The following is a 6,961-nucleotide window of genomic DNA, read 5'->3' as shown; positions in this document are numbered from 1 at the left end:
CATCCCGTCCCCATCCCCATCCCGTCCCCATCCCCATCCCGTCCCGATCCCGATCGCGTCCCGTCCGGTCCCCGAGCCGAGCGAAGAGCTCGCTTCCCTCGCACTGCCGGCCGTTCCCGCTCGGTTCGCTCCCCCGGCGGTGTTTGGCGTTTGTCAAGGCTGTGCGGTGGCTCCAGGGGCCGAGGGGACACACCGGGAGGACGCACCGCATCCTTAGAGGCCACCAGCTTTGCCCAAACCTCAGCGGCACATTTCTTCCACTCGTTTCCTTGTTGAGGCATCTGGATGGAGTAAAATGTTCTTTCTTGAGTGCTCTCTGCATGAGCCAGTGTTTTGAAAAATCCAGACAACCTGCATTAAGGATTTTTGAATAACGTTTGGAGTTGGATGATATTTTGCAGTATGGATGACAGAAACCATCCAAAGCAGTCATACATAACACAATTGCTCAGTATGATTTATTTTTCTTAAATTTCTAGTTTAACCATGCAGCTGTTTTGGAAAAAAATCCCTTCCAGGCACCTAAATCTAAACCCTGCATTATTTTCCCACCTTTCACAATCTTTTACAATAGCAATGTTCAACAATTATTTGATCCTGCAGGCCTTGCAGATATGCTTAACTTAGCAATCTGAATTAATACTACATCCAGCAGCACTGCTTACAGTGCATACCTTTCCAGACATGCTTTTTTCTTTAATCAAAACCCAAACCAGAACAAAATAAATACTTTTGTCTGGTTGTTTTCAATTATTTATTTTTTACAAGACCTTGTTTTTTAGCCTAGAATTCCAAGTATTACTTTCTTTTTTTTTTTTTTTTTTTTAAGTAAATGTTGGTTTCCAAAGAAGATTGATAGTTAAATAAATACTTATGAACCAGATGGAAAACACGGGAGTAGTTTTGAGTTTTTCCATTAAAGTGAATGGGATTTTTGCATGAACATTAGCTACCAAAGAAAAGAAACTAAGGGGAATCAAATCTTGCTAGAAGATATCTAACTTGCTATCAGGCAGCATTTGAAACACTGCAATTTTTCTCACTGCCTTGTATCCTTCACGGTGTTTCAAAACATTACCAAATTTAAATCCCAAGGTCTTTTCAGTATTTTCAGAACTGCTAAGTTTCCTGTTTAGAAATTCTTTTTAATGTCCACTAAGCTTCAGGCCAAATCTCAGCATCAAACCTCACAAGACAGTCAGCCTGCCTTAGATGTGTAGACTATCATCTCTTTACAGGTAACAGTTTACCATCTAATTGGCTTGGGGAAAGAAATGGAAACTCACAGCTGTCCAAAGAGAGAAGATGTGCAAACTCCACTGAATGATGACAATAATAAAACCAATTCCCCCAAAGATTTCAGATTTGATGAAAATAATAAGAAAGGGAAACAGTATAGTTCAAAGGATATGCCTTAATGTTAAGTTACACACAAGAAGAAGTTGTTACCTTGGCATACGGATACTGAGAGCTAGAAAAAAGCAGAGCTATTCTCTGTGAGATCAATGCCAAAAATCTCAGATAATGCATGTTGCCAATCTCCACCTGCACAGAAGCAACAGCAACAGTTCTGCAGTGTAGTTATGAACAAGTTACTTTTCTAAGTAAGTTTGAGAATGACCTGTTATCCAAACCATTTTAAGGAATCACCTGAAATATTTTTTGTGCAAGGTCCTAAAAAAGAAAAAAAGTGGATCAAATTAGTCTGATAGTACAAGTTTACTCTTTTGTGACTTCTATGGTAAAAAAAATACAAAGACAGGAAAGACAAGTGTCTTTCCCCAGCTGCTGAGAGAAAACTAGATCCTTTTCACAATGTAGTTCTTAATTGTACTAAAACTGAGCAGGAGAATGCACACACCACAGCTTGAAACTAATAGCATTTCATTGTTTCCACAGCCCAGTGTAGTTTCTCTGCAAAAGGATCTGCTGCCTCGTATCAGTGTGCTGATGTGCTCTGCACTGGCTCACAGGGCTGCACACAGCTCTGCAGATGTGCTCTGTGTTGCAACTGCTCCCTCCAAGTGAGTTGTATCTGTCCTGTGGCTAAGCCTTCAGGCTCTCGGAGTTCACATAATCTAGGATTTTGCAGCTGGAGTGTACTATGAATACTTTGAATTGGTCAGGGTCAGGCTTCGCATTTTCTGAGAAATCTCACCAGTTTGAAATCTTAATTTGTCCCAATTTAGAATGAAAACTGTTAAACACTCACAATGTCATTTGGGAAACAAAGATCCACAGCATTTCCAAAAGCAACAATTTCTTCCAAGAGCAATGGAGTCCTGAATACCAGGAGGTCCTTGTATTCCTGGATCCCTGAGACAAGGAAGAGGCCATCACACAGGAGTAGATCTGACGGAATGGAAAACTGGCAGCTGACCCGCCTTGCAGAGGACTATCAAAAGTTATCTGTATTCCATTATAAGGCTCACTGAGATAAGCTTTCATGAAATGCTTCACTCTCAATGAACCAGCAACTTCTGACAGAAAGCATGCCAGCAGAATGGTGTTTCCAAGAGATGCATTCATAGCTGGATGACACAATGATAAAAGCATCTCAGACTTGGCTGGACTAGCTGATCAGTGTTAGTTCAGTGCTCCAAGTCTCAGTCTCCTGAAGTAATAATAATCTTTGAGTCACCTTCTGTTCCCCTAATTGCTGCCTGTGCTCCTTCAGTAATGCCACACGAGCATTAGGAGAACAGAATCCATGTTCATGTTTTCTTACTTGGTTAGAGAGAATCTCTTGGATAGACATTTTTGCATTCTACTTTGAAGGCTTGTAGATAAACACAGATCATCGGGCTGCCCAGAAATTCTCCTGCTCAAAGCACCTTAACAAGGAGTCTTGTCTTTTTCCTCAGGGTCTCTATATCATGGTGATGGGAAAAGCATGCAAATGGTGAGGGAAGACTTTGCTTGAGCAGATCTAGAGCTAAATTTTGAAAGACCTCCTCATGTTCCCAAGCCTTCATACTGAAGATCTGCTAAGAAAAGGTGTGCTTGAGGTACATCACACCAGTGTACATTTGGGCTACCAAGAACTGTGGAGCAGGGTCCCCAGCTGGACATAAATAATGTGTTACAAATCAATGTCAGCAATAGCAAGAGGTATCTAATTTATCCACTTTAACTGCTATATTTCATTCCATACACTGTTTCTAATGGCCAGAGGACAACCTCAAATCTAACCTGTTGTGTCTCTTTTTCATTACAGAAGTAGCAGAAACTGTTATTTGCTAATAATATTCTCTCAGATTTTTCCATTATAAAATCTGATGTGAGTTTTTTTATACTTTTGCCACTTTTTAACTCTTTGGATCAATACATACAAAAATAATATTTGCAAAGAATGTGATAGATATTATTTTAAATCAGCATCCTTAATTCTGGCATTTACCAAGTCATGAAAGTTTTATTTCAGGATCTTAATAAAAGCTTTGGTTTTGTACATACTTATATGTTAAATATTTGATATAAAATAAATCATGGGCAGGGTTCCACCTATCAAAACTCCATGGTCCCTGCAAAAGTAAACATATGTAAGTTATGGTATAGGTTTGACTAAAATGTACCAACTACTCTTGGAACATCAAAGAGCCTGAAAGGAAAAGAGATGGTGGTTAAAGAAAATATTTTTAAAAGCTAATACGAATGAAAAATGAGGAAAAGGTCCTGGATTCACTAGAGTGAATTGTAAAATACCCACAGCTACAAATAGTGTCAGGATTTCATGCAGAAAATCAAAGCAGAAAAAAAACCCCAAACCCTAGAAATTCTGGAACTGGCTGGGTGCAAGACTGGATTCATTATCTTTGAAAGTCTTCAAATCACAAAACAATGTTTTTCTAAACAAAAAATATTTGGCTTAGTACAGACTGTATGTGTAGAGGTTTTTGATTTACTTATAAAGAACAACAGACTAAGAAATCTAACATTCACTTGCAAAACTTCTGTATCAGGGCTTGTCAATATGGAAGTAGGACAAGATGGTCCTGTTTATATTTTACTTTAGTTGACAGATTCTGTTAAGATTAGTTTTCTTGAAACTTTTCTTAAAAACTTTTTCTTAAAAAAAGCCTCAAACCAAAACCAACTGTGTTTGGAATTATATACTTAATATTTTGAAAAGTTTTCGGCAATGTTCCTTCTAACAAATTTATGTCTGACAGAAATAATTACTATGTCAAGCACTGGCCAACAATGAGGAAATTGAATGTAACCAATGTGAAATCTTCCAGTGGGCATTTCAGACTAGATACACACCAGGTCTGAATTTGGTAATGTTCTATTTGGTTTTAGACAAATATACATTCACTTTTGAAAATGGGGACTTGAACCTTTAATGGAAAATGACAAAATCTTGAGTGTTGTCTCTATTTTACTAATGCTGAAAAGTATCACCAGTCTTGAAGCTGCCAAAGAGAACAAATAAGAAGACAACTAGATAATCTTCATACACACAACTTAGAGTAATTTCAAAAAAGACAGACTGCAGAGCTACAAGAAAGATAGGAATGCATCTTGGTGCCTTTTGCCTTCAAGGTTGTCATGGGAAGAAAACTTCAGTTGTAATAATTGCCAAAACAACTTTTTTTCTTTTTTTAGTTTATGATAGTTTCTAATTTTCCAGACCAACAATGGGAGAAACAGCACAGGAGTGATGCCATGGTGCACTTAGAGGTTTCCAGTTCTTTATCTTCATTCATCCAAGAACAACTGAGGTTTTTTGTGCAGAGGAAAAGTTTTTCAGACATACCTAAAGGAAAAGGTACAGCTGTGAATGGTTTCTGCAAAGATAGGAAGCATTGTAGCAGCTGTCAATTTAGATCTCTGCATTTCCATATGCAAGCTTAGAATTTTAAGAAAAGGAAAGTTATTATTGAAAAAATTACTAAATTAAGACTGTTTAGGCTACTAAATACTGCAGACTTGATCCTCATTTGCCTCATGTGAAGGAGCTTTACTACAGATGTAAATCAGGTGTTCTGTGTTTTCCCAGCTATTATAAAAGCTCTTGCAACAAACATCCCTTAAGAGCTTCTCTTTGTGCCTTTCTATAAATAAGGATTTTGTTTTCTCCTTGAGAAAGGACTCACACTCTCGCTGTATAAGACAGAAGCAAATTAGCTTTCATGATTCCTAGGGCAGGAATCTGCACAGTAACACACCAGGCTCTTCTCAATAATGCTCCAGTGTCTGGTGGTCTCTCAAATACCCTTTGTAAACAGTTTACATTGATCTTTGCTCCAAGCTGTGAGACGTTTTGGGATCTTTTTTCAATATGGCTATTTGCCTGCCATCAAGACCTTATTTTGGTAATCCTAAAAATAGGCTACGATCAATTACAAAGACTTTTTCTCAACAATGTAGTTCAAAAATAAATTTAAAGCCTAAGATTTTGGAAAAAAAATCACATTAACAGTCAAACTGGAAATGTTTCAAACACTGATTGATCGAGACCCAGCTGAGTTTATTCTACTCAAGATAGATTTTCATTAGATAGTCCAAGAAGAGTGTTTGTTTTGGCCTCTATTTCTAGAAATAACATTAACCTGGCAAAAATGTTGTTTCCATAAAGAAAAAGGCCGTTGAGCAGGCTAAATATCTGTGTCTTTCTTCTAATGTACTACATTAGTTTCACTTACATCCTGTGTTTATATTTTCAGGAGCTGCATTAGAGTTTCTGTGCTGTGGTTAAATCACCTGTCTAGATCTCTGAGATGCTTACCTGGCCAGGGTTTGTGAGAAGGTCACAGTCCAATTCAGGTATGTTCAGAACACATCTGAGACTTAAAGAGGAGTTCTCTCTCCATTATTCACCCACACCAATTTGATTCCTAGACAGTTAAGGTGCAGATTTTCAGACATCCAGGCACAGTCACATAGCTAATGGGACCCAAATACTTTCTACAATCTGAGGCAACATTTATCTCTCTTGACATTCTTAGGTGGTTTTAAATGCCACTAGTCACATGGTTACAAATGTCCAGTGGCAGACTTGAAAAACCAACTCAGGTCTTCCACACCCTTGTTTAGGTCCTTCACATTACCCTCTATTGCTTTATTATCAGTTTTATGTGCATTAAGGAAAAGAACAGGTTCCTTACCCTGTAGAAATGTGACACCCACAGTTACTAGAGGAAAATAAGCTTATATGAGAGATTAAAGCTATAGAAATATTCATTTTTAGTTGAAGAGGATTATACTTTTCATTTCATATGATCCTTGTAGAGGAGAAGTGGTATATAGTGTTGTCAAACAAGACTATCTTCACTGCATGAGACAAGAACATATTTGCAAAGTTGTAAATGTTTAAGACTTTTTTCTGGGGAATGTTCACATAAATGGGATGTTCCTTTCATACGCATGCATCATAAGGCATGGAATTATTTCTGCATGGAAAAGGAAAAAAAACCTGAATACAGAAGAAAATTATGATTAAAGATGCTGCATTGGTCTCTGAAAGTCTTATTACTTTTACAGCAGTTTACCACCAAGGCAAAGTTTGCTTTACACAGTCTTCAAAAGAAACAAATCAAGTGCATACCATGTATGTGGCAATACTGACTGCTTAAAAATAACAGTGCATGCCAGTTGCTGAATTTATTTGGAATCCACATTTATATGTTCCAGGTTCACTTGCAATGTGTTCTCTTTATCCAGCTGTCAACTCAAGCTCAAGTTGAGCCAAAGAAGATTTAAGAAAATACTTGCTTCCACATGCCTTCTTTCCCTATTGTAAACTGGGCATCATCTCTGATTCAGATACATACTCAGATTCTCCCAAGTCAGCTGTATCTAAAGATTGCTGATTTTTTAAAAAAAATTTTTAGCACCTCTAAAGTAGGTGCTCTCTTTCTACACATCAAAGCTTGAAGCAAGGCTTTCATTTCATATCCTTATCCATGGTTTCCTGATCTGGTTTTCCCCTTCTCATTTATTCTTTCTTGCTCTGAAG

Source organism: Lichenostomus cassidix, chromosome 2, assembly GCF_008360975.1.
Source record: "Lichenostomus cassidix isolate B80296 chromosome 2, HeHo_3.0, whole genome shotgun sequence".
In the NCBI taxonomy this organism is placed as follows: Eukaryota; Metazoa; Chordata; class Aves; order Passeriformes; family Meliphagidae; genus Lichenostomus; species Lichenostomus cassidix.
Note: the sequence above shows the minus strand (reverse complement) of the source record.